Source organism: Ornithorhynchus anatinus, chromosome 4 (genome assembly GCF_004115215.2).
Source record: "Ornithorhynchus anatinus isolate Pmale09 chromosome 4, mOrnAna1.pri.v4, whole genome shotgun sequence".
Lineage (NCBI taxonomy): Eukaryota > Metazoa > Chordata > Mammalia > Monotremata > Ornithorhynchidae > Ornithorhynchus > Ornithorhynchus anatinus.
This window is the reverse complement of record NC_041731.1, coordinates 77,308,342-77,320,816: the sequence shown is the minus strand read 5'-3', so window position 1 is coordinate 77,320,816 and position 12,475 is coordinate 77,308,342. Positions and strand designations below refer to the sequence as shown.

The window sequence follows — 12,475 nt, the reverse complement described above, 5'->3', positions numbered from 1 at the left end:
CTTTTAGTTCTCCCTCAGGAGAATTCAACTCTAACTTCAGTGGGACTACCCAACCTCTGGAAGAGCATGCAGACTCTTCTCAAAATGCCCTCTAGGTTCTTGGAAGTCAGGTTGAAATTAGTTCCTTTGCACTATGGGACTTGTCGTCCCATTTGCATGTATCCACCCCAGCGCTTAGTACAGTGCCTAGCACAGAGTAAGCACTTAACACGTACCACAGTTATTATTATTATTATTAGTCCCTGCTCCTTTCCCGACAAGCAACCTGGATATGGAAACTCCATCTTCTTGCAGCAAAAGCAAATCTTTCTCCCTGCCTGTTGGAAGAAGCCATTTGGCTTGGAGAATAATGACGTGACTGTTTTGTTGGGAACCAGATCGTTGGCAAAATCTGGGGGAAGATGCGGGTCAGCAGAGTTGTGATCTGAAAAGCAGTCCTACCACTTCATCTTTTCTATGGAAAAAGTCTGACCTTTAAGGGGTCAATTCCCACAGGGGACAAAAATATGAGTTTCATCTTATGGGTGGAAAACACAAAAATAGGATTGGTAGAAAAAGCGCAAATGACTTTGTTGGGGAGGTTCAGCTTTTCACCTTCATCCCAAACATCTGCAATGTTGCTAAGACAGAATCCAAACCCCAGGGCTAGGATCCTCCCTTCCATGACTTTCCTGGCGAAAAGTGTCTCAGTGAAATAAGATTCTGGCTTGTATGCTTTTCCTAGTTGCTTTCAGAATGCGTCAAGTTAGCACGGCATGAACTCGGTCCTGAAATAATGAAAACCTAAGAGCTTCACGAGGATAAATGCCTGCCCTTAAATCAAATAAAGACCCTCTTCGCCATTCTTGGGACCGCCCTAATTTATACACACTGTAAGTGGGCACAGCTTCTTTTAAACTTATAACAATTTGGTCTTTGTGCAAGTTGTAGAACTGCATCTGACAGCCCATAAATGGGACAGCCCGATGAGGTTTCCATAGCAACAGAACATAATATATGTGCCTATTAAATTTGGAAATGTAATGAAGAGTAACAAAATCTGCCTTAGAAAAATTCATTGCTCAGCATATTTTTATTAATTGAAATATTTCACAGGGCATTTGTCATGTCTGTAGTCAAGACAGCAAATAAAAGTCTTAGAACAGATTAGCTATCATGCCTGAATTCTGTCCAATATTAATTGGTACAAAATAGCAGAACCGTTTTCACTGAGAAAATATTTTGACAGGTTGACCCTAAATGATTAATGGGGAAACAGTTGGGTATTTCTCTGCCAAACTGAAAGGAAAATATTTCAAATGCCAGCACCATTTACGACTTGTTCTACCCATAGGGATGGCAACAGAAAATAGCCGCGTGGCCGTGTGGCCTAGTGGAAAGATAACGGGCCTGGTAGTCGAAGGTCCAGTGTTCTAATCCCAGCTCTGCCATTTTGCTGTGTGATCTTGAGCCAGTCACTTCAATTATCTTGCCTCCGTCACCTCACGTGTAAAATGGGGATCAAGACTATGAGCCCTATGCGGGACAGGGACTGTGGTCCAACCCCATTATCTTGTATCCACCCCAGTACTTAGTGCAGTGCCTGGCACACAGTAAGTGCTTAACAAATACCACAGTTATAATTATTATTACCTACCCCAGCACTTAATAAAATGTCTGGCACATAGTAAGTGCTTTAAAAATACCACGGAAAGGTAGGAAGTAGCCCAACACTGGCCTTTTCTCTCCCTCTTGGCTTCCCTCTTCCCAGGCCCCATTGGGACAAGCCCTAACCAACTTGCACAGGAGAACAAGCAAAATTCCAAATAGATCACCTCCCTCCAATCAACCAGGCTTCCATCGCCTTGTATAAGTGATTTAGCCTCTCCATCCCTCTCCTTATCCACAGTCTCGCATTTCCTCCTACCTTCAGGACAACTCTACTTGGATGACCCACCAATATCTCAAATTTAACATGAGCAAAATAGAACTCCTCAGCTTCCCACCCAAACCCTGTCCTTCCCCAGTCTTTCCCTTCACTATAGACCACCCTGCCACTCTCCCTGGCTCACAAGCCCAGAACCTTGGCATTATCCTTGACTCGTCACTCTCATTCAAATCACAGATTCAATCTGTCATCAAATCTCATCAGTTCTACCTTCACAGCATCACCAAAACCTGCCCTTTCCTCTCCATCCAAACTGCTGCAACACCGATCTAAGCATTTATAATAAATTGCAGTATTTGTTAAGCACTTACTATTTGACAAGCACTGTACTAAGCGCTAGGGTAGATACAAGCTGAGTCGGACAGTCTCTGGCCCACATAGGGCTCAGTCTTCATCCCCATTTTACAGATGAGGTAACTGAAGCCCAGAGAAATGAAGTGACTCGCCCAAGGTCACACAGCAGACAAGTGGCAGAGCTGGGATTAGAACCTGGGTCCTTCTGACTCCCAAGCCCATACTTGATCGACTAGGCCATTTTTCCTACCCTGTCTTGACTGCTGCATCGGCCCCCTTGCTGACTTTCCTGCTTCTTGTCTCTCCCCACTTCAGTATTTAGGTTTATTTCACTGCCCAGATCATTTTTCTAACAATCATTAAGACATCTCCCCACTCCACGAGTACTTCCAGCGGTTGTCCATTCACCTCCATATCAAACTGTAACTCGTTAACCATCGGCCTCAAAGCACTCAATCTGCTCTTCCCCTTCTACCTCACCTCATTATTTCTTATTACAATCCAGCTCACATCCTTCGCTCCTCTAATGCCAACCTACTCAATATACCTCAATCTCAACTCCCCCAACCCTTGCCCCCATCTTCCCTCAGGGCTGGAACTCCCTCCCCATTCATATAGAGCAGAGCACCATTCTCCCTTCCTTCCGAGCTCTATTAAAATCACCTCTGCTGATAGAGACCTTATCCAACTAAGTCCTCATTTTCCCTACTCCCTCTTCCTTCTGAGTCACCTACGCACTTGGATCTGTAACTCTATAAGCATTTGATATTCACATCAATCTCAGCCCCACAACACTATGTACATATCTGTAATTTCATTCATTCAATAGTATTTATTGAGCGCTTACTATGTGCAGAGCATTGTACAAAGCACTTGGAATGTACAAATCGGTAACAGATAGAGACAGTCCCTGCCCTTCGATGGGCTTACAGTCTGATCGGGGGAGACGGACAGACTTCCCTCCTCTATTGTAAGCTCTCTGTGGGCAGGAGCCATCAATCATTCTTATTTACAGAACAGTTACTGTGTGCTGAGCACTGTAATAAATGCTTTTAGAGTACAATATAACAAAGTTAGCAGATCTGGGTTTTCATCCATTCATTCAAATTTATTAAACACTTACTTTGTGCACAGTACTGTATTAAGCTTTGGGAAAGTACAATAGAACAATAAACAGTGACAATCCCTGCCTAGAACCAGCTCACAGTCAGGGGGTGGGGAGAAAGACATGGATCCAAATAGACATCGATGCAAATAAATTCCTTTGTTACTTGCCTGCTGTGTGACCTTGGGTGGGTCACCTGATTTCCCTGTTCCTCAGTTTCCTCATCTGCAAAATGGGGCTTAACACCCCTTCTCCCTCCTTCTAGAACTGTGAGGGACAGGACTAGCATGGCTTAGTGGAAAGAGCACGGGCTTGGGAGTCAGAGATCGTGGGTTCTAATCCCAGCCCTGCCACTTATCAGCTGTGTGACTGTGGGCAAGTCACTGCACTTCTCTGGGCCTCAGTGACCTCATCTGTAAAATGGAGATTCAGACTGTGAGCCTCACATGGGACAACCTGACAGCCTTGTGTCTACCCCAGGACTTGGAACGGTGCTCGGCACAGAGTAAGCGCTTAAATACCAACATTATTAGTAAGTGCTTAAATATCATCATTACATCCAACCTATCTTCCATCTATCCTAGCACTAAGAGCTTAACAAATACCACCATTATATCATCATTATCATCATAATTTATTAAGGAGAAGAAAGATAAAGGGCTAGAGAGAGAGAGGAAGAGGAAAAACTGAAGCGCAGGTCTGAGCTGGGCAGTGACTAGGCCTTCACTATGAAGGAAGCTCGTCAGACCAGCAGACTCGTTAGGTGGCAACGCAGCTCCCGGTTGCTGCCAGCTGGGGCCAGGTAGGTCATTTTCTTCTTTCATTCATCCAGTTGCACTTATAGAGCACTTACTGTGTGCAAAGCACTATACTGAGCACTTGGGAGAGTACAACATCAGACATTCCCTGCTCACAGTAAACTCACAGTCTGCTCTGCCCACTCAAAGTAATGGATGAGCTCAAGTATCCCACCTCCTCATTCCTTTTTCTTCAACTGGCCTAGGGGGGGATGAGAAGCAGCGTAGCTCAGTGGAAAGAGCACGGGCTTTGGAATCAGACGTCATGGGTTCGACTCCCGGCTCCGCCACTTGTCAGCTGTGTGACTTTGGGCAAGTCACTTAACTTCTCGGTGCCTCAGTTACCTCATCTGTAAAATGGGGATTAAGATTGTGAGCCCCACGTGGGACAACCTGATTCCCCTGTGTCTACCCCGTGGCTCAGTGGAAAGAGCACGGGCTTTGGAGTCAGAGGTCACGAGTTTGAATCCCGGCTCGGCCACTTGTCAGCTGTGTGACTTCGGGCAAGTCACTTCACTTCTCGGTGCCTCAGTTACCTCATCTGTAAAATGAGGATTAAGACTGTGAGCCCCACGTGGGACAACCTGATTCCCCTGTGTCTACCCCAGCGCTTAGAACAGTGCTCGGCACACAGTAAGCGCTAAACAAATACCTTTTTTTTTTTACCCCAGCACTTAGAACAGAGCTTGGCACATAGTAAGCGCTTAACAAATAGCAACATTATTATTCTAACGATTCCCAACTCTTTCCTGCTTTCCATCCTAGATCTCCACCAGCTTTTGAGTCAAGAGATGGCATTAACTGTTAGGGCCCAATCAGTCAATCGTATTTATTGAGCGCTTACTGTGGGCAGAGCACTGTACTAAGCGTTCGGGAGAGCATACTATAACAGTAAACTGACACGGTCCCTACCCACAATGAGCTTACAGTCTAGAGGGGGAGACAGACATTAATATACTTAAGTTACAGATACATCCATAAGTACTGCGGGGCTGGCAGGATGAATTAAAGGGCGCGAATCAGCGTGATGCAGGAAGGAGTGGGAGGAGAGGAGGGCTTAGTCAGGGAAGGCCTCTTGGAGGAGATGTACTTCCAATAAGGCTTTTAAGTCCGGGAGACTGAATATGGGGCACTAAATACTCAATTGGATTGAGGGATTGCTCCAAGCATTCTTTAAGGCTGCTTGGAAAGTGGTATCAAGTTGTTTTGAATCCTGTCATAAGCCTACTGAGCAATCAATCAATCCATAGTATTTATGCGCAGGGAACAAAATTCTGTTGCAATGTACTCCCCCAAGGACTTAATACAGTGCTCTGCATAGAGTACTTGCTTAATAAAAAACATTGGTTGAGCATTCACTTTATTAAGAGCTTGGGAAAGAAAAATAGATTATTATTAATAATAACGGTATTTGTTGAGCACTAGGTGCCAAGCACTGTTTTAAGTGCTGGGGGGAAATATAAGGTGATCAGGTGGCTCCACATGGGGCTCACAGTCTTAATCCCCATTTTACAGATGAGGCAGTTGAGGCACAGAGAAGTTAAGTGACTTGCCCAAAGTCACAGAGCTGACAAGAGGAGGAGCCAGGATTAGAACCCACGATCTCTCTCAAGCCCCGTGCTCTTTCCACTGAGCCACACTGTTTCTCTTAATTGCTCTGCACATAGTAAGCGCTTAATACCAACATTATTATTATTATTATTATTAAGATTAAGGAGACATATGCCTGTGTTTGTGGAACTTACGGTCTAGTGCGGGGAACACAGACTCTAAAATAAATTACAGGTAGTGTAAAGACATGTAATTCAGTGCTGTGTGTAGTTGAATACTTAAGTACCCTAGGGGGTATGACTCCTTAGGGAGGTAAAATAGGATGGGTAGATGAGTAATTAACTAGCCAGGGAAGACATCCTGGAGGAGAAGTAGTTTAACTAAGGCTTCGAAGATGGGGAGGGTAGTGGTCTGTGGAATGTGAAGTGGGGATGGAAAGTGGGGATGAGTTCCAGGCAGGAGGGAGGGTATGAGCGAGGGATCAATGGTTAGAGGGATGACAGTGAGGGACAGTGTGTAAGGGGTCAGCATTGAGTAGGTGGCATTAGAAGAGCAAAATGTGCAGGGTGGGTTGTACTTGGAGAAGAGCGAGGCTGAAGCTCCCTAGACTATAAATTCCTTGTGAGCAGGGGAATGTGTCTGTTTATTGTCATATTGTACTCTCCCAAGTGCTTAGTACAACTCGGCACACAGGAAGCACTCAATAAATACCACTGGATGGATGAGGATAAGTAGAGGGGAAGAGAGTTGATTGAGTGCCTTTAAGCTTGCAGGGAGACGTTTCCGCCAGATGTGGCGATGGATGGGCAACAATGGGAGGATTCTGGAGAGGAGAGATGTGCAGAATGTTTTTAAAAAAAATGATACAAGCCAGTAAGTGAAGTATGGTCTGGAGAGGGGAGAGGCTGGATGCAGGGAGTTCACTGAGGAGGGCGAAGAAGGTTTCAAGATGTGATATGACAAGTGCTTGGAATAATAATATCACCAACCCTATTCTCCTTCCCAGTGTTGACACCTATGCATGGAAGTTTGCATCATCCAGCTCCTAAGCACTGTTACTCACCTACCTCCATATCACTTATATACATTTCCTTATACTTTTTTGCTTCCCCTCCCTGCAGTAAATTTTAGTCTGTCTCCCCCCTCTAGATTGCAAGCTCTTTGAGGGGAGAGATTGTGTCTACTCGCTCTATTGTACTCCAACTCTCAGCAGTGTGCTCTGCATACAGTAAGCGCTCAGTAAATACCACTGGCTGATTTAAAAATAAGAGGGATCGGATGGAGTGTCTAGAAGTGTCTGCTTGATGTGGAGAGAAGTGGGTAACCGTAGACGGTTTTTGAGGCAAGGAGAATTTTGAACAGAATGACACTTTAGAAAAATAGCCCAGGCAGTAAAGTGGACGAGAGAGGGTAGAGAAAGGAAGATGAGTTAAGATTGCAGAGTGGATATGGTGTGATGAGTGTGGGGCTGGAAGTCAAAAAAACCCAAAAAAACCCAAAAACTTGGACTAGTCTTCTGTGTGATCTTGGCCAAGTCCCTTAACTTCTGAGCCTCTGTTTCTTCCCCTCTTACATGGGGATAATATCCCTATATTGTAAACTAGTCTCTAGACTGAAGGCTCTCTGTGTACATTGAATGTGCCTACCAACTCTGTTGTATTGTACTCTCCCCAGCACTTAGTACAGTGCTCTGCACACAGTAAATATTGTTAGATTCATCTGCTCTTTCCTACTTCACTGAGAAGCAGCATGGCCTAGTGACTAGAGCCCAGGTGTCAGAGAACCTGGGATCTAATCCCAGCTTTGCCTGTTGCCTGCTGTGTGACCTTGGGCAAGTCACTTCACTTTTCTGGGCCTCAGTTACCTGAGCTGTAAAATGGGGATTAAGGCTGGGAGCCTCATGTGAGACATGGACTTTATCCAACCTGATTATCTTGTATCTACCCCAGTGCTTAGTACAGTGCCTGGCGAATAGTAAGCCATCAATAAATACCATGAAAACAACAGGGGGAAAAAAAAACCAAACAGAGACCAAATAAGATAACAAAAATGTTGTAGAAAAAACAGGAAAAAAAGTACTGTTCAGATCCAAGATATTATCACTGCATGTATTATATCCAGGTATTTCTCCATCTTGCTTTAGAGGTTTTGAAATAAGTGCTTAAAAAGTACCCCATTTATTAAGAAAACATCACAGGATTTCCTAAAATGGGAGGCAAGGTGGGGAGGTGTACTCTGGTTGTTTATGGGAATCTATTAATAGAGTGGAAAAGAGCTGTAGTTCGCAAGTATGATCTAATTAGGCAAACACTCTTGTATTAAATATACAATTTTTTGTTGTTGTTTTAATGGTATGTGTTAAACACCTACCGTGTGTCAAGCACTGTTCGGAGCACTGGGCTAGTCAGTCATTCATATTCATTGAGCACTTACTCTGTGCAGAGCACTGTACTAAGCCCTTGGGAGAGTACAATATAATGATATACCAGACACTTCTTGCCGATCGTGAGCTTACAGTCTAGAGGACGTAGATACAAGTCAATGAGATTGGACACAATCCTTGTCCCACAGGGGGCTCACAGTTCAAGTAGGATGGAGACCGAGTTTTGAAGCTGAGGAAACTGAGCCCCAGAGGAGTGAAGTAATTGATCTGGCCAAGTTCACACAGCAGACAAGCAGCAAAGCTAGGACTAGAACCCAGGTCCTGTGACTCCCAGGCCCATGCCCTTTCCACTAGGCTGCGCTGCTTTCCCGCAGTTGACTAGCTGGTCGCTCAGAATTTCAATTTTATCAGATCCTTAACTGGACAGAAAAAGTTATCGGAGTTTCTGCAGCTAAGTGCAATCCAGGCTCTCCAAATAACTCACATGCTTTCAACGTCAGCGCCCTCTGAATGCACTTCCTACCATGAAGGATCAAGGCGCTACACCGTCAGAATCCAAGCCAGAATGAAAGGCAAAGCCCCGCCAGAGAGGGAATAACTGAGATCTATAGATCCATGAATGATATTTGAGTAGTCACTGTACACAGAGCAATGGATTAACCTGTATCTGTCCCAGCACTTAGCACAGGGATTGGAACAGAGTTAGCACGTAACTAAAGCTTCCCTGAGGAAGGGCTGCGGGTTTCTAAAAGTGCCAGCACCATCTCCATCTTTAGCAATCAGTCACTGGTATTGGAGCGCTTACTATGTGCAAGGCACTGTTCTAAGTGCTTGGGAGAGTACACTACAGCAGAATTAGCAGATGTTCCCTGCCCCAAATGAGTTCACAGTTTAGAGGAAGAAAGGCAAGCCTGCGGAAACTCACTGCTCCCCACTGCTGATTAAAAAAAAAAAAAACCCAGAGGAAATCCTTCTAAATTAGACTCCCAAGGACATGACTTAGAGGATAGAGCACCGGTCTGGGAGACAGAAGGTCATAGGTTCTAATCCCAGCTCTGCCACTTAACTGATGTGGGGCCTTGGCAAGTTATTTCACTTCTTTGTGCCTCAGTTACCTCATCTATAAAATGGGGATTAAGACTGTACGCCTCATGTGGAACAGGAACTGTGTCCAAACTGATTTGCTTGTATCCACCCCAGCGCTTAGTACAGTGCCTGGCATATAGCACTTAATTACCACAAGTATTATTAATAATTAACAATAATTATGGTATTTGTTAAGCGCTTACTATGTTATTATCACACCACTAAAACGGAGGAGGGCTTTTAGAGAACAAGTGTCCTAGCAGCCCAGATCTTTCCGGGACTCTAGGCCCACCAGAAGGGTAGAGAACAACAGAAGCTTAGATCAACTTCAGAAAAGAACTCTGTGTGATCAAGAACAGTGTGGCCTAATGGAAAGAGTAAGGGCCTGGAAGCCAGGGGACCTAAATTCTAATCCCAGCTCTGCCATTTGCTGTATGACCTTGGGCAAGTCACTTCACTATGCCTCTTTCACCACATCTGTAAAATGGGAATTAAATCCTTCTCCCTCTGACTTCGACCGTGAGCCCTATGAGGTACTGGAACTATATCCAAACTGATTATCTGGGCTCTATCTCGGCACTTCGCTTAGAGACGCAGCATGATCTAGTGGACAGCACACGGGCCTTGGAAATGAAGAACCTGAATTCTAATCCTGGCTCCACCACTTGTCTGCTGTATAACCTAGGGCAAGTCACTTTACTCCTCTGGGTCTCAGTTACCTCATCTGTAAAATGGAGATTAAGACTGTGCACCCCATGCGGGACAGGGACTGTATCCAACCTGAATTTGCTTGAATCTATCCCAGCACTTAGAACAGTGCCTCACACATAAGCACTTAGATATCACAATTATTAATGTTATTAACAGTGTTTGACACATAGTAAGCACTAAAATCACTCCTTAAAGCACTCAGTCACCTTTGCCGCCTATTTCACCTCGGTATTCTATTACAACCCAGCCCACAAAATTCACTCCTCTAATGCTAACCTTCTCACCATATCTCCATTTCATCGATCGCACTGTCAGCCCCTCACCCACATCCTGTTTCTAGCCTGAAGAGCCCTCTCTCCTCAAATCCCACCAATTGCTTTCCCCCGCCTTCAAAGCCTTATTGAAGGCACATCTCCTCCACGAGGCCTTCCCTAAACCCTCCTTTCCTCTTCTCCCACTCCCTTCTGCATCATCCTGACCCGCTCCCTTTATTCATCCCACCTCCCAGCCCCACAGATCTTGTGTACCTATCTATAATTTATTTATATTAATGTCTGCCTCTCCCTCTAGACTGTAAGCTCATTGTGGGCAGGAAGTGTGCCTGCTTATTGTTATATTGTCCTCTCCCAAGCACTTTGTAAGCACGCAATAAATTCGATTGAATGAAATATAAGAAAATGGGGTCAGAACTGGCAAGTGGAGATTACCATCCATCAACCATCAGTAGATGACCAGCCTCCCAGGACACTGCTGCAGTTTGGACATGATCACTCATTAAATCGTGTTTATTGAGCACTCTGAGTTCAAAATGCTGTCTGAAGCACTTGGGAGAGTAACGGACACATCCCCTACCCACAACAATCATCTATTGCTCCCCTAGAGTACAGAATTTCACTGGGAAGACAGGCTCGCCTCCTAATTGTACAAACAGCTCTCTTCAAGGTCCCCTCAATGGCAAAGAATATACCAGTGGTTTTCATTTGTCCCTAATTGAAGAAAATGTCCTCCCATTTTGATTCTACCTTATTAACACTTTAAAAAAAAAAATCCCTTTAACCAATGGGACTTTTTGTCCTTGAAAGTAACTCCCCTCCAACAAGATAGCAATTTGCTCTTCAGCAATCTTAGCATTTGATTAATATGTGACCAGGTCCTAGAGCTAGCCCAATAGCCATACCTGAACCTCATTAGTGAATGAGCCCCGCAATGGGAGCAGAAGCAGCGGTGTACTGTCAGGGGGCAAATTATTCTGTCTGAGATTGAATCTGCTCAATTTCCTGATGAGGCCCAGCTGATAGGTCCGGTACACTTTAATGTAAGCAGACTGTGACAGGTTTTTACTCTCAAAAGGAAACCCTGAGAATTCTTCATTGTCTCTTTCAAGGACACTTAATTTTCTCTCAAGCACTGCTGGGGATGCCTACAAGAGAAACGTGGAACCCCAGAAGTAAACCATGTTCACAGATTGAGCACCTCATGCGTGACAGGGACTGTGTCTGACTATCCTTGTGCTTAAGGCAGTGCTTGGCATAAGTGGTTAATACATACCACAGTTACTATTATTAAAAGGAGTCATCAAGATTCTCCCCTTCCAGATTGTAAACTCATTATGGACAGGGAACATATTTGCTAATTCTATTGAATTGTAATCTTTCAAGCACTTAGTACAGTGCTCTGTACATATTAAACACTCAATAAATACCACTGATTAATGGAAAGAAGCTGTTTTAAAATCCTAAGGTCTGCATTCCTGTTGAACTCTAATAATTTCAACACTATTCATATCACAGTTCCAAGTTCCAGGGATGCATGACCATTTGTGTGGTTAGTGAGAGGCCTGGATAGTCACTGCAGGAAGGAACCTGGGAAAAGTTAATGGAATTTCTAGACATTTCCCAAGCACCCAGAAATTTAGTTTCAGGCACATGGAGAAGAAAAGAGGAAAATTAAAGCTGATCTAATTGACTCCACATAGAAAAAGCATTGCCCAGTGGAAAGAACATAGGCCTGGGATTCAGAGGGGCTGGATTCTAATCCCTACTCTAACACTTGCCTGCTGCGTGACATTAAGCAAGTCTCTTAACATCCCTGGGCCTCAGTTCCCTCATCTGCAAAATGGAGATCCAATACCAGTTTTCCCTCCTACTTAGACTGCAAGTCCCATATGGGACCTGATTATCTTGTATTGTAGCACTTAACAAATATAGTTATCAGCTAGATAAGCAGACTTTAACATACACACAATCTTCATTGGATACACAGGCAACATCTTGTGTATGTGTACTCACAGACAGCAGATGGAGGGGAATATTTAACAAAGCATTCCTCATGTTACCCAACAGCCAGAAAAAGAGAAAGAAGAGGGTAGGTCGTCCCTCCTAAATATAAAGACTGGACCAGGGGGGCTGATTGGCTTTGATTCCCAGGTGGTTCTGAGGAACTATGGTTCCCAGCTGGGAGGTGCTGCAAGAATACATTTCCTACTTCCCCCTCAGACCCTTTACCTCAGTTCCACCCTCAGTGGGGCCTTGAATAGTCTCACAACCAGGGATCTTCACACAGCAACAGTTAGGATGATGTCAGGACAATATGCTCAATTATTTTTAATGTGTTCCATACAT

At 44.5% G+C, this 12,475-nt stretch overlaps 1 long non-coding RNA gene across 1 annotated transcript in view; it reads right to left on the bottom strand.

Annotated features, from left to right (window-relative positions):
* The window catches only part of LOC114811090, a 47,500-nt gene extending 35,275 nt beyond the window's left edge, over window positions 1-12,225 (bottom strand). The window contains exon 1 of the long non-coding RNA XR_003758791.1: window positions 12,143-12,225. This is a non-coding gene — a long non-coding RNA (uncharacterized LOC114811090). The remainder of the gene's footprint in view (window positions 1-12,142) is intronic.
* Between the last annotated feature and the right edge of the window lie 250 nt (window positions 12,226-12,475).